A 17,885-nucleotide genomic window follows, 5' to 3' on the forward strand; every position below is an offset into this window, starting at 1 on the left:
TACAAATAAAGCTACTATGAATGTTCTTGTACAAGTCTTTCTTTAAACATATGTTTTCATTTCTTTTGTGTAAAAATTAGTGGAATTACTGGGTCATATGGTAATTATACATTTAACTTTATAAGTCATAGTCAAATCTTTTCCAAAGTAGTTCTACTACATTATACTTCTCTGCCAATGTATGAGAGCTGTGATTGCTCCACACACCCATCAACATTTGGTGTTGTCAGTCTTTTTAATTTTAGCCATTCTGGTGGGTGTGTAATGGCATCTCATTGTGGTTTAATTTGCATTTCCCTAATGAATGATGATATTGAGCCTTTTTTCATGTGCTTGTTGTACACTTACACACTTCCTTTTGTGATGCATCTGTTCAAATCTTTGTCTTTATTACTAAGTTGTAGGAGTTTTTCATATAGCCTGCTTACGAGTCTTTTGTCAGATCTAAGTTTTAAAAATGTTTCTCTAGGCTGTGGCTTACCTATTTATTTTCTTAATGGCATTTTTAAATAATCAGAAGGTTTTGATTTCATGAAATCTTGTTTATCAAGTTTCTCCTTCATGGCTATTGCTTTCCATATCCTAAGAAACATTTGCCTCTTCCCTATTTTGTTTTTTCCTTGAAGCTTTTATGGTTTTAGCTTTCATGTTTAGATACCTAATCTAACTTGATTTATTTTTTTGTATACAGTGTGAGATGGACATTGAGATTCATTTTTTCTATATTGATATATAGTTATTTAAGAACCATTTGTCAAAAAGAATTTCTTTTTCCCATAAGATTGCTTTGGTATTTTGTCAAAAATCAAATGGACGTCTAAGTGAGGATTTATTTGGAGGCTCTCAATTCTGTTCTATTGATCTTTGCTGATATTTATGCTAGTACCATAATTTATTTATTATTGTAACTTTACAGTAAGTCTTGAAATCATGCAGTATTATATAAATGCTTCAATTTTTTTCCATATGTCTTGCATTCTATGCCCTTTGTGTTTCCATATGTATGTTTTGGAATCAGCTCGTTGAGTTCTACAGAATATCTGTCTGGGATTATAATTTGGATGACATTGAGCTATAGATCAATTTTGTGTCTTGTCCTTTAAATTTTTTTTCTTTTTCTCCATTCTTTTTTGTAAGTTAACCCCCCTGCTTGAAATATACTTTTTATGTCTTCACTAAAACGTGACTACTATTCATTTTTCAGGACTCAGTTCAAATTGCACTTCTGTTAAGTCTTCCTAGTCAGCCCTCTGTGGAGATAGCATTAATTGCTTATTTCTTCTTTTGCACTCCACAGCTAGTTTTGCATACTTCAATATAACTTATTATATGGTATTATGATTGCTTTTGGTTACATATCATTCTTCTTTTCCTAGACTGGAAGGTCATGAGCGGGGAGCAATATTTTATTCAGAGTTATTCCCCCTCACCTCATGTAGTAACTGGCACATAATAAACTATCCTTAAATTTTTATCCATGAAACTCTTTATCTGTGTGTCAGCTCTTCACCAGAGGAGACATCTTGGTGGAGGAATACAGACAAGAAACATGTACACAGATAAATGAATAAAATAATTACAGATAATGCTAAGTGACATAAAAATAATAAAACCAAGGCAAGGGACAGGAGACAGAAGAATACAATGCAACTACTTTTCATCAGGTGGTCAGAGAAGGACTCAGAGGAAGTGACAGTTGAACTGAGAAATAAGTGATAAGATGGAACATCCATAGGACTTCTAGGGGGAAGAGCCTTTCAGGCAGAAGGAACAGGAAATGCAAAAGCCCTGAGGTAAAATCAGGTTTAGACCAAGGAAGGGACAATTGTTGGGCAATCAAGCAAATCTAGCAGAGAAGGGTGTCTGGGAAAGTTTCACAGGGCTGAGGCTTGAGAAAATGCGTAGGTGTTATCCTGTCAGAGAAGTCAGAGGGAAAATATTCTAGGCAGAGGGATATGGCAGGAAGAAACATATAAGGGGAGAGTGGTAGGAGACAAGGTTACAGAGGTCGGTAGAAGTCAAGCAATGTAGGTCTATGGACCTTAGGAGGGTGAATGATTTTATTTTATTTGAAAAAGAAAGTTATGAAGATGAGAAGTCTACACGGAGTACACTTTGTGGAGATCTTGAGTGGCAGGTAGATACAGCTGGGTGACGGGAATGGTGAAGCCCTGAGAACAGGGAGACTGCAGCAGGGACTCGGTGAGACATGAGAGAAATTTTTACTGGAGTTCCTCAGTGGAATGAAAGAGAGGCACCATCTTTGAGTTCTATTGGAGATGTCACAAACAGGTCTTGTGTATGATTGACTCTGAGACGTCAGGAGGACTGGATTGTGGATGAATGCCACTTGTTCTGGCCTGAGTGTGTCGTGGGGCCATTGAGATGGGGAGAAAGAGCACATTTGGACAGAGTGAGTAGAAGTGGGGCGAGGCCAGGAATCAGTAGTTGCAGGGTTTCCTAGGTGGTGCTAGTGGTAAAGAATCTGCCTGCCAATGCAGGAGATGCAAGAGAAGCAGGTTTGATCCCTGGCTTGGGAAGACCCACTGGGAGAGGAACTGGCACCAACTCCAGTATTCTTACCTGGGAAATCCCATGGGCAGAGGAGCCTGGTGGGCTACAGTCCATGGAGCCACAAAGAGTAGGACACGACTAAGCATTCACATTCTCTTGTTGTGGAAATGTTGAGTTTGAGATGCTATCCAGGAAGCGATGTCATGTAGACGATTGGATGTATGAGTCTGGAACTGAGAGGAAAGGTCAGAACTGGATGTACGTGGGAGTCATAAGCATATGGCAGGCATCCAAGGCCATGGACCTGGAGATCACCAGGAGAGGCGGGGTAGGGGGCGTGGGGAAGAGGACTGAGGAACAATGGAGATTGGGAATGAGGAACTACTGTGATAGGATAGAATCAGAAGTTTGTGATGTCAAAGAAGCCCAGAGACGGAAATGTTCCAACAATGACTATAAGAGATCCAACTAAATGATGAGTGGAAAGCTGGCATGTAAGAACCTTGCAAAATAAAATTACTTGATCATAAAATCCATATCAGTTGAGTCATATTCACATAGCCTGATCATAGTGGATTGAGGAGTGATTTCAAGGGAAGAAAAGAGACAGGTAACATGGACAACTTCAAAAGTTTTGTCCTGAAGGTGATCAAAGAAATGTATAACAGCTAAGGAGGAAGTAAAAGATTTGTTTTAATCATTTATTTTCTAACACAGATGATATTAAGACATGTTTGCATGCAGATGGAAATAACCCAACCACAAGGGAGAAAGTGAAAGAAAAAGAATTTAGGAACAAGATCCTTGTTAAGTTCTAACCAAAAATTGCAAACATTTTCTTAAAAAGATGAATATATATTTCTTGGAAGCTTTCCAGGTATTTATAATAATTTCAAACTTTAAAAAGTTAGAAGGGACTTCCCTGATGGTTCTATGGTTAAGATATCACCTTCTAATGCAGGGGACGCAGGTTTGATGTCTGGTCAGAGAACTTAGATGCCACATGCTGCAAGGCAGCTAAGCCCTTACTGAGCCCCTGCACTCCAGAGGCTGTGTGCCACAAGAGAAGCCCACGCACGGCAACGAAGAGCCCACATGCTGCAACAAAGACCCAGTGCAGCCAAAATTTATTTAGACGGTTAGAAAATATGAATAGTAAAAATATCTAGTTCATGGCATTTCTGGAAGATTAAATAATTTGAGATACATATATGCAAAGTTAGAATAGTGCCTGGGTATACATTCAGCATTATTTAGATGATAGGTATCATTTAAAGGTGATTTTCATTTTTTTTTTTTGCTCTGATTCATTTTTATAGTTTAATTCCCTGAGGGCAATCGTATTTCTTTTAATAGCTCTTGAAGGAACTATGCATAATATGAATATTATATACATGTGGTACATTTATAATTTAGTATAGTGCTGTCACCCAGTAGGCTTTTTACAAATGTTCATTTAACATTCTTCTAGTGAGAAACATCTTTTGTAACTATGCTACATTCATCCAAACTATTAACTCAACTACAGACTATCTGATTTTGCCAGTTGTTTTTTTTTTTTTTTTCCCATTAGTCCTTGCTCTATTCCAGGACCTAATCCAGGATAAACATGACATTAGGTGTCCTATCTTCTTAGTCTCCTTCTATCTCAACTGTGCCCTGGTTTTTCCTCATTTTTCACGATCTTGAAAATTTTGAAGAGTTATGGTCAGGCATTCCATAGGTTAGTCTGACTATTCTCATGATTAGACTAGGATTATGGATTTAGGAGGGCTTCCAGGTACCACTAGTGGTAAAGAACCCACCTGCCAATGCAGGAGACGTAAGAGATGGTTCAGCCTCTGAGTTGGGAAGATCCCCTGGAGGAGGGCATGGCAACCCACTCCAGTTTTCTTGCCTGGAGGATCTCATGGACAGAGGAGCCTGGCAGGCTACAGTCCATAGTGTCACTCAAAGTTGGACATGACTGAAACGATTTAGCATGCACACAGACATGGATTTGAGAAATAATTCCACAGAGGTGAATTGACACTGTCCTTGTATCATGACATCCACATGAGTTATTACTGACAATATTAACCTTGGTCACTTTGTTAAGGTGCTGGGTGCCAGGTTTCTTCACTACAAAATTGTGTTGTTTTGTTTCTTTCCACACTTTACAGCAAGTCACTGTGTCTAGCTCATACCCAAGAAGTGAGGAATTAAGTCCACTTCCAGGAGCAGAAGTATCTAGATACATTCTTTGCAATTTCTTGTAAGAAAATTTGTCCCTTAACCCCAGTTTCTTTATTCATCCAATCATTTATTTAAATCAGTGTGAACTGTTATTGAAAGTGTGTTAGTGTTAGTGCTCAGTCATGTCTGACTCTTTGCAACCCCGTGGACCATAGCCCGCCGGGCTCCTCTGCCCATGGAATTCTCCAGGCAAGAATACTGGAGTGGGTTGCCATTCCCTTCTCCAATTATTTCTTGAATTATAAGCCAATACTCTATTTTGTTGCTCCAGTTTTGGTCCTGGGGTTCTTTGGGGTTAACTTCTGTGTCTTTTTTACATACTCTCCTTCTTTTTTATTTTTACCCATTCTTTGAAAGCATAGTACATGACAAGGTGCACACGAAAAAGTGCCATGTACAAGTTAAACACATTGTCATCCTCTAGAAACTTAATCTTTGTTGGCAGTTACCTTTAATTAGGCATTATGCAATACATACTTCCTGATGTCAACTGTTTTCATTTAAGGTTTTGTTTTTAAAGAGTGAGGTTCCTTGAAAATTTTCACATATTGTTCCACGACCAAAAAAAGAACCTGAAAAACAACTGATAGAACATTGAGTGTTCCCTATGCTTCTCACTCTCCTGGAAAGCGAGAAACCTGTTAAAAGAATGCTTTAATGATTCTGTTTTCCTATTAAAAATAATAACAAGGTAAATATATCTGCTTGGTTGAGAGATGCGACTTAAAGTGAAGGAAGGGCCTCATGAACTTGGTATCTTGTTGCTTTAGAAATACTAGAATAGCACTGCTAAGTGCTCTCATAATGCCTTTCTAAATATTTATTTGAGAGGTTCTTGCAGAGGCTTTTCTGAGCCATCAGGCATTCATGAGCATGACTAAACTGGCAGTCAGGCAATTTTCTGGAGAGAAATGCAAATGCGATGAAGATCTTTGTATCTATCATCTACAAGTTAGTTCAGAAAGAAGCCAGGAAGCTGAGTTGGAAGAATAACAAAAGCATTTATTTAGAAACTTACAGAGTTTAGTAGATTTGTAATTTAGTATACTTAAAAAAAAAATCTAACAGTGTAAAGTACTGACTTTGTACTAAGCATTAGAACAGACATTAGAACATAAGCATTAGAACAGTACTTACTTTGTACTAAGCATTAGAAAGACACCTTTCTCTTTTTTTAATTTATTTGTTTTTAATTGGAGGATAATTGCTTTACAATATTGTATTGGTTTCTGCCATATATCAACATGAATCAGCCATAGGTATGCATATGTCCCCTCCTTGCGGCCCTCCCTCCCACCTACCACCCCATCCCACCCCTCTAGTTTGTCACAGAGCACTGATTTGAGCTCCCGGAGTCATATATCAAATTCCCACTGTCACCTTTCTCATAACGTTAGAGGTTAAATCTTTACCCAAGATCGTTGTACTAGTTTTGCTTCAAGTTACAGAAAATCCAAAACTGCAGTGGCAGATATAGAAGTTTATTTCCCTCTTGTGTTAGAGCCTTTGAGCTGATAAGATGTTTCAAGTTATGCATGGACTTGACCTTAGAGTCCAAGATGGCTGCATATGTGTTCTAAGCAGGAGGAAGGAAAAAGAGGTCAAAAAGTGCACCATGCTGCTCTTTAGAAAGATTCCCAGAAGTTTCCCCTTGACCTTTCTGTTTATACCCTCTTGGTCAGAACTTAGGCATGTAGCCATATCTTGCTGCAAGTTATGCTGGAAATGTAATTCTTTTTCTAAGTGGCTTTGTGCCCAGACAAGTTTTCTACATCTACAGAGGGGAAGACAGATATTAGGGACAACCGGAAGCCTCTACGATAGTCATAAAGGCACAGACATGATTTGAACTCAGATACGTCCTGCCTTCATAGTCTTTCTAAAACAAATTTGTTCATGGAGAAAGGTATAGAAAAGACACTGAATTGGCCCCACTTTTAGCATTAGCAAGTTGAGTGAAAGAAAGGAACATGTGTGAAACAAGGTATGCAAAAAAGCTAAAGAAGTGTGAAGGGGGCTTTGAAAATCCATCTACATTGTCAAAGAGGTATCTTCATAAGTCTTCAGATCCTCCTGGAAAGGAGGAACAATACTGGGACTTCCCTGGTGGTTCTGTGGTTAAGAATCTGTCTGCTAATGCAGGGGACACGGGTTCAATCCCTGGTCCAGTAAGATTCCACATAATGCAGGGCAACTAAGTCCAAGCGCCACAACTACTGAGCCCATTCTCTAGAGTCTAGGAGCCACAACAAGACAAGAAACCACTGCAATGAGAAAACCGCACACTGCGATCAGAGAGTAGCCACCACTCACCACTAGAGAAAGCCCATGTGCAGCAACAAAGACCCAGTGCAACCATAAATTAAAAATAAAACTTTATTTAAAAAAAAGAGAAATAACAATGATTTGAGGACCACTGTCCACAGTTCTAAACCAGACCTGTGCTGTCAAATATTACAGCAGCCACCAGTGATATGTGGCTATTGAGCATTTGGTGACTAGTCAAGATGTACTGTAAGTTTAAAACATGCATTGTGTTTCAGACTTAGTACAAAAAAAAATTTAAGTGTATCAGAGTAATTTTTTTCTACTGACTATATTTTGAGAGTATAACATTTTTGCTATACGGGATTAAATAAAATATATTGTTAAATTACTTTCACATATTTCTTTTTACTTTTTAAATGTAGCTACTATATTTAAAATTGCATATGGGACTCACATTTGTGGATGTGTTATATTTCTATTTTAATTTGTCCTACAGCTGTCGTATCGTCGAAACAGTTTTTAAAAATGTTCGTAGGATCTGTGAGAAAGTCATCTCTGAGGGTTCCAGAAGGAAGGATGTGGTAAACTGGCTCAAATAAACGACCTCAGGTTCTCTCTGGGATTTCTTGCTCAGCTTCTATGAATGTCAATGACGCTGGCTGATCTCTGGATAACGTGTATGGATTGACTCCAACCCGCCTCTCCAAGCCACACTTCAGAAGCATATGGCCCTTGTTATTACTAGACAGATAAGATGATTTATTAAGATTACTTTTTGAAAGCACCTCTGTTTGATTTATTCACATCCACAAGGGGAATACTTTCAGGTTCGACTGAGTAATAACAGCTGGTCAGCACAGTCTTGAAGAACCTCGTGATTTCTCGAAGGTGGCTGAAATCAAGTCCTCAAGCACAAGTAGTAGTATAGTAACTTAATAAGTCTTTGGCTGGCTCAGAAGTATTAAATTCATTAAAGTAATGAGGTGCTTTCTCATTAACCTCTTATCTATCTCTAGCTTCAGGTTCTCTTTAGCAGTGATTGATCTATACTTTCCAGAAGAAAGTTCAGTGTTCTCTCTACTTAGAAAAAGAAGGCAGATTTGAGGAGTTCTACATTTTTCTGTTCATTAGTATTTTATCATATATTGCCAGCAGTAAGTATATCTCTCCCTTATTCTCCTATTCTGAATACACTTTTGTGTATATATGCACACATACATGTTTTATATTATTAGTAGTAATAATATAGTTCTTGGGTTGGCCAAAAAGTTCAGGATGGGGGCCACATGTACAGCCATGGCTAATTCATGTCAATGTATGGCAAAACCACCACAAAATTGTAAAGTAATTAGCCTCCAATTAAGTAAATAAATTAATTTCTATGACATCTTATATAAAAACCCAGAAGGACTTTCTGGACATACAAATACATAATCAACAATAACATAATTATATGATTAATTAATATTTTATATAATATTATAAGATCATGGCATCTGGTCCCATCACTTCATGCGAAATAGATGGGGAAACAGTGGAAACAGTGTCAGACTTTATATTTTGGGGCTCCAAAATCACTGCAGATGGTAATTGCAGCCATGAAATTAAAAGACACTTACTCCTTGGAAGGAAATTTATGGCCAACCTAGATGGCATATTGAAAAGCAGAGACATTACTTTGCCAACAAAGGTCCGTCTAGTCAAGGCTATGGTTTTTCCTGTGGTCATGTATGGATGTGAGAGTTGGACTGTGAAGAAGGCTGAGCGCCGAAGAATTGATGCTTTTGAACTGTGGTGTTGGAGAAGACTCTTGAGAGTCCCTTGGACTGCAAGGAGATTCAACCAGTCCATTCTAAAGGAGATCAGTCCTGGGTGTACTTTGGAAGGAATGATGCTAAAGCTGAAACTCCAGTACTTTGGCCACCTCATGCGAAGAGTTGACTCATTGGAAAAGACTCTGATGCTGGGAGAGATTGGGGGCAGAAGGAGAAGGGGACGACGGAGGATGAGATGGCTGCATGGCATCACCGACTTGGTGGACATGAGTTTGAGTGAATTCCGGGAGTTGGTGAAGGACAGGGAGGCCTGGCGTGCTGCGATTCATGGGGTCGCAAAGAGTCAGACACGACTGACTGACTGAACTGAACTGAACTGAATATTATAATTACATTATAATATTAACATCATCATATAATATTATATAAAATTATATATATAGTATCTATTATATATTATTATATCACTATTTTATTATATATTATATATGTGCATATGTATATAAATACAATATCTTATTTTTCTGAATATTACATATATGTAGGTAGACAAATAGAGAATCAATTTTCATGCCATTAGCATTTTTATCAAATTGTGTCTCATTCCAGATTTCAAATATTCTATTTGTCCATTCTGCCATTGTAATGATCTTTTATTAGCTTCACATTATTCAGCACCCTCATGGTTCATTTGAACAGTTTGCAAATACATGATACCAAATTAAAATAGTGCATAAATGGCAACCCATTCCTGTACTCTTGCCTGGAAAATTCCATGGACAGAGGAGCCTTGTAGGCTACAGTCCGTGGGGTCACAAAGAGTCGGACACAACTGAACGACTTCACTTCACTTCACTTCGTCTATAACATTTAAAGCAAAGCACACCTTTGATAAAGAACTTTAGAAAGTTTTTCTTCTTTAACAAATATTGCCCTTGATGGCCCAAAATTTTTTTAAATGTATCAGTGAAGGCAAGAGAAAGGAAATGTTGGCAGTGAGGAGAGGCAGTTGTCTATTCAAAGTGTACTAGTTTTTAAAAAGTTATGTTAAATTACTTAAGATATTTAAGTTTTGTAGACCACTATTGTTTGGTTGTCCCCAGTTCTTCTCTTCTGGGACGAGCACCACTTAAGAGGTTTGTCTGCCTTGAGCTTCAGCATGGTGGTTCTTGTAGTAATGGTCAACTGTAGTACCCAAACCAATAACCACAAAAATGATGATGTGATGCAAGTTGAACTAATAATAGTTTTTCCCCAATAGTTTTTCACCATTTCCAGGAAATGGTGAAGGACAGGGAAACCCGGAGTGCTGCAATCCATGGTGTTTCAAAGAGTCGGACATGACTGAGCAACAGAATAACAACAACCACCCCAGGATTTAGAAAAGAGAGCTTTTCTTCACTGAAGAAAGTGAAGGAGAAAGAGTGTGCCTGATCATGTGACTGGTTTGAGAGCATATCACTGATATGCAAAGAGGAACAGATTCATGGGATGGACAGAGAGTTCTCAGAGTTTTTGTGTAGCTGGTTTCATTAATATCTAAGGCATAGATGTATATCCTATCCTTAATGACAATCCAGTTAGACAAGGCAATAAATTTCCCTTTGCCTAAGTGAATTTGAGTGGTGTATCTGTCACTTGAGAGCCAAACGTGCCCTGGCTAATACATTATCCTTTTGGTAGTCAGCCTACAAGACCGCTGCCAAAGATCACCAACTCTGGCAGTCACACCTTTGTGTAATATCCTCATAGATTGAATAGGAAAGTGATCAATAAAGTACAATGAATGTGATGGTCTATGACTTTGTAGCTTCACAGAAAGTATTAAGGCTTCTATTTTCATCTCACCCATTGATTGCAGAGGAGGGGGCCAGCTGCCATGTTGTAAGGATGCTCAAGCAGTCTCAAGAGGAGACATACATTGAGAAGAACTAAAGCCACTTGCCAACAGCCAGGACCACTTTGTCACCATATAAGTAAGCCACCTTTGGAACCAGATTCTCCAGCCCCAGCAAAGCCTCCTAATGACTGCATGAGAAACCTGACTGAAAGCCACCTGCCAAACCCCCTTAAATCCTAGCCTTTAGAAACTATAAGATATAATGAATATTTATCATTTCAAGTATCTGGTTGGGGATAATTTCTGAGCCCAGGCAAATATATTATCTATATCAAAACAGATAACTCATACAGCTTTGAAGGAATATTGGAAAGAAGTGAGAAGCTTCCTACAATAATATAGTTCTTTCCCAGAGAGATGGTCAGAGACTACGTTGGCTGATACCCATTATTCCTATCCTGTCTGCTTTGCACACTTAACTTGCATTAGCATCAATCATAATAGAAGCTACTATCTCAACATAAAAGAAAAATAGCAAATCAACTCATTTGAATTCCATTTCATGACAAAGAATAATCTGTTAGTTTAAATAAGATTCTAGATTGACTCTTACTTAAACATATCAAATCTCACTTGCTGTTGCTCATAGAAGAGTAAATATTAACTTCTTGGAGACATTTAAACACATTTTTCCCACTGGTCAATACAATAAAGGTAAGACTTTCTCTCAGACAAATGAGTAATTGAGAACTACTGTTAATATAATCTAAGGAGGATTCTAACATTGGATTTTCTAATTGGCTTCTCTACTAGAATATTAGATTTTAGTTTGATGTAGTATAATATACAAAGTTATTTTTTGATGTGGTATTTTTAAGTTTGTTAAATAGCATTAAATATTTACCTTTTTTTCCCTGCCTTCATTTTCCATGTTTCTAGTTTTGGTAATTATTATGTGCCCTTTTATTGGAATTCAGTTCAGCTTCACCCTCAAATGATAACTCAACAAATGGATGTAGGTGCTTGTTCTGTTGGTCTCAACATGAGGCAGAGGCTTGAATGCCAAAAAACCCATGTTTTTGGGGGGTCCCAGCATTATTTATGGTGTGATTTCACATATATTCTCTGTACTTATTTCTCTCATATATCAAATAAGTGCCCTGAATATGTACAATCCTAAAATTCTATAAAATTGGGTAAGTCACTGAATATTGAGTTTTCAATTATCTGTCTGGTAAACTGGCATGAAAAATAACCCACACTGGTACATACAAAGCAATTTTAGTGGTACATATAACTACTGGTACATATACAGATTTTAGTGTTCCTGATACCTAAGGTTGTGTTTTGTATAATGATCTCACTATTGGAAAGATTTTTGAAAAAAGAAGCATTATTAATAAGGTAAAATTAATGTTCTAGAATGTTGTTAAGAAAAAGTACCTAGAAGCCAGAAATGAGTCATAATTATAAAAATGATAATACCTTATCTTTGAAAAGCACAATATTTTCAAGGAATTGTGATTTAAGTTAAAATTGAATTACATATTAAATAATATGTGTGAATAACCCAATGAGGTAATGCCCCTTCTTTATGTTCTTCCTATTTCCTTGACTGTACAATGAAAACTCTCTGAAAGGCTGGATTTTCACAGTAACAATATAGTTTGGTATCTATAGTACAACATAGTACTTCTATAGCAAACATTGACTATAACTCAGTCAGCATTTTATTCATGAAGCTGCTGAAAAATCCTTCTCTAAACCAGTAATAAAAAGATTAAGTCATGACCAGTAGAGTTATATTATTCAGTATCTGACATGAAACTAACATTTATTTAGTTACAAGGACCCTGGTGCATTATACACTGTATCTTACTAGATCAGCACATCAAACCTATGAAGGAGGTACCATTCTCCCCATCTTCAAAACAAAGAAAGGCAAAAGAAGGTAATTAACTTATGCATTTTGACATAACAAGAATGAGAAGGAACCGGGATTTGACACAGATCTCTTAGGATAGCTTTCAGACTTTGTTTTAAGCTGTAGAATCTTAAGGCAAAAGCTTCTGTGCATGTGAAAAATAGAAAACAGATAAATTCCTGGGTGTTTGGGTTGGCAGCTGGTTGTGTGTGCTGCTTCACTTCTCTTCCTGTCTCTGTCTTTGACTGTCCTGGAACATCCCCAGCTGAAAAGTACTGGGTTATGTGCTACTCCTTTGTTTGTTTTTGTTTTTAATTTTGGCTGTGCTGGGTCTTTGTTGCAGCAAGAAGGCTTCTCTAGTTGTGCTGTGTGGGCTCTCTACTTGTGGCATTCAAACTCAGTTACCCAGAAGCATGTGAGATCTTAGTTCCCCGAGCAGGGATCAAACCCATGTCCCTGCATTTGGAAGGCAGATTCTTAACCACTGGCCCACCATTATGCCTTCCTAGTCTAGCCTTTTTTTTTTTTTTTTAATATCAACAATCTTCATTTAGGGTGCCAAAACCTTTTCTACTAATAAAAATGTTTGACAAGCCAGAGCAAATCATATTGGGCTTCCTTGGTGGCTCAGTCGGTAAAGAATCCACCTGCAATACAGGAGACCTGGGTTTGATCCCTGGGTCAGCAAGATCTCCTGGAGAAGGAAATGGCAACCCACTCCAGTACTCTTGCCTGAGAATCCTATGGGCAGAGGAGTCTGGTGGGCTACAGTCTGAGGTCGCAAAGAGTTGGACCAACTAAGCACACACACATTCTATATATTATTATACAAGGTAGACATGATGATGATAAATTCTACTTGGCATATAAATAGCATCTGTTTAGTTTCCATGTTAATAACACATGCACAGGTCTTTTAAGGCACTTAGCTAGTTTTACTCTTCTCTCCTGAAAAGCATTTGCGTAGCTCTTTTTGAGAAGTTCTATTTAGCTGTGTTCAGCTCATTTCAGTTCAGTTCAGTCACTCAGTCGTGTCCAACTCTTTGTGGCCCCATGGACTGCAGCATGCCAGGCTTCCCTGTCCATCACCAACTCCCGGAATTTACCCAAACTCATGTCCAATGAGTTGGTGATGCCATCCAACCATCTTATCCTCTGTCGTCCCCTTTTACTCCTGCCTTCAATCTTTCCCAGCATTAGAGTCTTTTCAAATCAGTCAGCTCTTCACATCAGGTGGCCAAAGTACTGGAGTTTCAGCTTCAGCATCAGTCCTTCCAATGACCATCCAGGACTGATCTTTAGGATGGATTGGTTGGATCTGCTTGCTGTCCGAGGGACTCTCAAGAGTCTTCTTCAACACCACACTTCAAAAGTATCAATTCATCTGCGCTCAGCTTTCTTTAGAGTCCAACTCTCACATCCATACATGACCACTGGAAAAACCAAAGCCTTGACTAGACGGACCTTTGCTGGCAAAGTAATGTCTCTGCTTTTGAATATGCTGTCTAGGCTAGTCATAACTTTCTTTGCAAGGAGTAAGCATCTTTTAATTTCATGGCTGCAAGCACCATCTGCAGTGATTTTGGAGCCCAGAAAAATAAAGTCAGCCACTGTTTCTACTGTTTACCCATCTATTTGCCATGAAGTGATGGGACCGGATGCCATGATCTTCGTTTTCTGAATGTTGAGCTTTAAGCCAGTTTTTTCATTCTCCTTTTTCACTTTCATCAAGAGGCTCTTTAGTTCTTCTCTTTCTGTCATAAGGGTGGTGTCATCTGCATATCTGAGGTTATTGATATTTCTCCCAGCAATCTTGATTCCAGCTTGTGCTTCCTCCAGCCCAGCGTTTCTCATGATGTACTCTGCATGTAAGTTAAATAAGCAGGGTGACAATATACAGCCTTGATGTACTCCTTTTCCTATTTGGAACCAGTCTGTTGTTTCATGTCCAGTTTTAACTGTTGCTTCCTGACCTGCATACAGATTTCTCAGCTGTGTTAGCCTTGTGTTTTTGCCATGTAACTGTGCCCATGAGACAGAGATTGACAAAGCTTGGAAGACTGGTGGCCGGTGATGAAGCCTGGCATGAGAGGCATGCCGTTTCTTCTCTGGCAGAGTTTTAGTATGAAACATCCAGGGAGGGTCAGCCTTGGGTAAATGCAGAAGTGAGGAGAGGGGTGACAGGAAACAGAAGCCATGAGTAAGCAAAGCCATGAGGCAGAAAGAAAGTGAGCAGCATGGAGTCAATAGCAATAGTTGGAAAAATAAGCAGGTGGAGAGACACAGCCAGAGGAGCTGAGTCATGTGCATGGCAGCAAGCCAAGAGCTCCTGTGAGGTCACCAAAGGGGAGCTCATATGGCTAGACTAGAGCTTTTACTCAGTTGTTGCAGAGTGCCTAGAACAAAAATCTAGTTTTCCACGAGGCTGCAGTGAGAACTTTACCCATCTTTTCTACTTCCCCATGTTGTATCTTTTTAAATGATGGTGGTGGTTTAGTGGCTAAGTCGTGTCAGACTCTGTGACCCCGTGGACTGTGTCCCACCAGGCTCCTCTGTACATGGGATTTCCCAGGCAAGAATACTGGAGTGGGTTGTCATTTCCTTCTCCAGGGGATCTTTCCAACCAGGGATCAAATCCACTTCTCCTTCATTGGCAGAAGGATTCTTTACCAACTAAGCCACCAGAGACGCCATCCTTCTAAATAAACCTATTTAATTGAGCCAAGTGACCATTTCTCTTTTTTTGCCACCATAAAGAATCTAATTAACACAACACTGAAAACTTGCACAAAGCCTGGAATGTAACAGGAGCTTCATATAGCGTGGCTATTATTAGTTTTAAAGAGATTCTTCAAGCAAAAGCAAAAACTTCAGACTAATACTCAAATCCAAGTGTTGCAGTTGGTTTGAATTTGTAGCTTGGTAGCTGTCCATGGGGTCGCACAGAGTCAGACACGACTGAAGTGACTTAGCATGCGTGCATGCATTGGAGAAGGAAATGGCAACCCACTCCAGTATTCTTGCCTGGAGAATCCCAGGGATGGAGGAGCCTGGTGGGCTGCCGTCTGTGGGGTCGCAGAGAGTCAGACATGACTGAAGCAACTTAGCAGCAGCAGCAGCAGCAGCAGCAGCTTTTTTTCCTCCCCTGTCCTTTAAAGATTTTTTTTAATTCTAGGAGAGTACCCAATTTGGATAAGTTTAGGTGTGGAAATAAAACACATGTTCTAACAATTTGGGAGAGATGGATGAATCTCTTGAGATATGAGGTTTCACAAAATATTTCAAATTATTTTTCAAATATTATTGGCTTGGCAAAAACAAAATGATTTTCTAGAAGAATTTCTCCTTTTAACATTCAAATGTCCTCAAGGGAAATGTAATATACATATTTCTAACTCATTCTACGTAACTCAGTATTATCTAATAGGACTTGATTGATGTTTAAAAATTCAATGAGTATTTTAACTAAGAGGTTTTTTTTGGATGGTGATAGTGCTTTTTCAGAAAAGAGTTGAGTTAGATGATTTTTTAAAAGGGTCTTAGAACTTGGCCTTCAAACCTTACCAAATATTTTTCCTTCCTTTGTATAACAGGGAAAAAGTAATATCTGAAAAATCTCCTTTCTTCCAGGGACGAACAAAACTACAGTAATTTGAATTCCAGAAAACTAAGGCAACAGAGGAGAAGCCAAACATATTCTTAACCTAGATGTTAAAAAAGAAAGAAAGAAAACAAAGAATAAAGGGAGGGATAAAGAAAGGGTAAAGGGTGAGGGAAGAAGAACAAAGAGAAAGAAAAAGAAAAAAGAACCAGTGAGATGATAAAGAATTACAGATTCGTGAACTGAGTGACATGTAATCAATGATCTAAATTTCTCTGTAGGATGCATGCAGTCTCAGAACTCTGGAAAGATCAGTGGGTATGAAATTATACTTTGGCTCTATTCCCTTGGTGCCCTATGCTGCTCTCATTGTAATTATCATCAAACTTTATTGAAATCCCTTCATAATGGATAGCTCTGACTGCACTGTGGACTGTGTGAGGATAAGGTCCATGTTTGTCTTGTTCTGTATTATCCCCAGAACCAGCATAATACCCAGAAGAGCAGGTGCTCAAATTATTTGATGAATAAAATGCTATAACTGTGCCATCTGGGGGTTAAAAGCACAAGCTCTGGAATCAAATTCAATGTCATTTTCTACCTCTGTAGATTGGATAGAGTAACAGTGCCTGCCTCACTGATTCGTAGTGAGGATTTGATGAGAAAATACACATACGCCGGAGAAGGCAATGGCAACCCACTCCAGTACTCTTGCCTGGAGGGTCCCATGGACGGAGGAGCCTGGTAGGCTGCAGTCCATGGGGTCGCTAGGAGTCGGACACGACTGAGTGACTTCACTTTCACTTTTCACTTTCATGCATTGGAGAACGAAATGGCAACCCACTTCAGTGTTTTTGCCTGGAGAATCCCGGGGACGGGGGAGCCTGGTGGGCTGCTGTCTATGGGGTCGCACAGAGTCGGACACAACTGAAGCAACTTACAGCAGCAGCAGCAGCCCTAAGCAAGGTGTTTGGCATATTGGTAGTGTTGAAAAAATGTTCTCTATAACAATAATCCTTACTATCCCCCGACTAGCAATGAATCTCAGCATTTGTCTTCAAAAAAAGAGGGAAGTTTTTACAAAAGCCAAGTGAAGATAGATTTAAAAACACACACACACATTGTGATGTAATCATGTACATTTTATCAGCACTATCTGAAGCATCACTGGTGATGCTCCCTTGCAAATTTCTCTTTTTTTTTTTTCCAATTGGCTGGTTGGCCATTCTCACCAGTAGTGAGTAATTTGATCTTGCTCATTTCTGGCTGAATTCAGTTGGCTGTGGAAAAGGCATGCCGAAAAGTATGAAGGATTGTAACTCTAGATTCTTTCAGCTTAGTAAGTATGTCAATCGTCTAAAAGAGTGGCCATGATTTAATGGTTACATAGTCAAGAATTCCTAGAGTAAGGCTTTTCTTTTTTCAACACTAGTATGACTCTGACCTTGAACAGAGTGTGCTTAGGTCATTCTGGAAGTATCCCTTGGACAGATGACACAGAGATTGAAAAGCTATAAATGACTTGCCTGTAAGTCCAGAAATGACATTAGCGTTTACTTTTTTAAATTGTTAAGATTTGTATTACCTTTTTAATAGACTATAATTCCTTTATAATGTTGTGCTAGTTTCTGTGGTACAGCAATGTGAATCCTCTATATGTTATACATATATCCTCTTCTTCTGGGATATTAACCTTTACATGAACCCAAGAATGAGGCTGGAGGGCTA

General features: G+C 38.7%; 2 long non-coding RNA genes across 3 annotated transcripts in view; one reads left to right on the forward strand and one right to left on the reverse strand.

Moving 5' to 3' along the window:
* Window positions 1-3,054, reverse strand: part of LOC132345327 (uncharacterized) — a 72,442-nt gene extending 69,388 nt beyond the window's left edge. The window contains exon 1 of the long non-coding RNA XR_009494617.1: window positions 2,584-3,054. This is a non-coding gene — a long non-coding RNA (uncharacterized lncRNA). The remainder of the gene's footprint in view (window positions 1-2,583) is intronic.
* LOC132345328 (uncharacterized) lies at window positions 1,560-17,451 on the forward strand. Of its 2 annotated transcripts, XR_009494618.1 has the most exons (4): window positions 1,560-2,413; window positions 10,654-10,768; window positions 12,475-12,583; window positions 16,187-17,451. It is a non-coding gene; the product is annotated as an uncharacterized lncRNA (long non-coding RNA). The 2 variants fall into 2 exon arrangements; XR_009494619.1 differs by lacking the exon at window positions 12,475-12,583 and having other exon boundaries at window positions 1,572-2,413.
* Window positions 17,452-17,885: the final 434 nt, after the last annotated feature.

This window comes from Bos taurus, chromosome 5 (assembly GCF_002263795.3).
Source record: "Bos taurus isolate L1 Dominette 01449 registration number 42190680 breed Hereford chromosome 5, ARS-UCD2.0, whole genome shotgun sequence".
NCBI lineage: Eukaryota > Metazoa > Chordata > Mammalia > Artiodactyla > Bovidae > Bos > Bos taurus.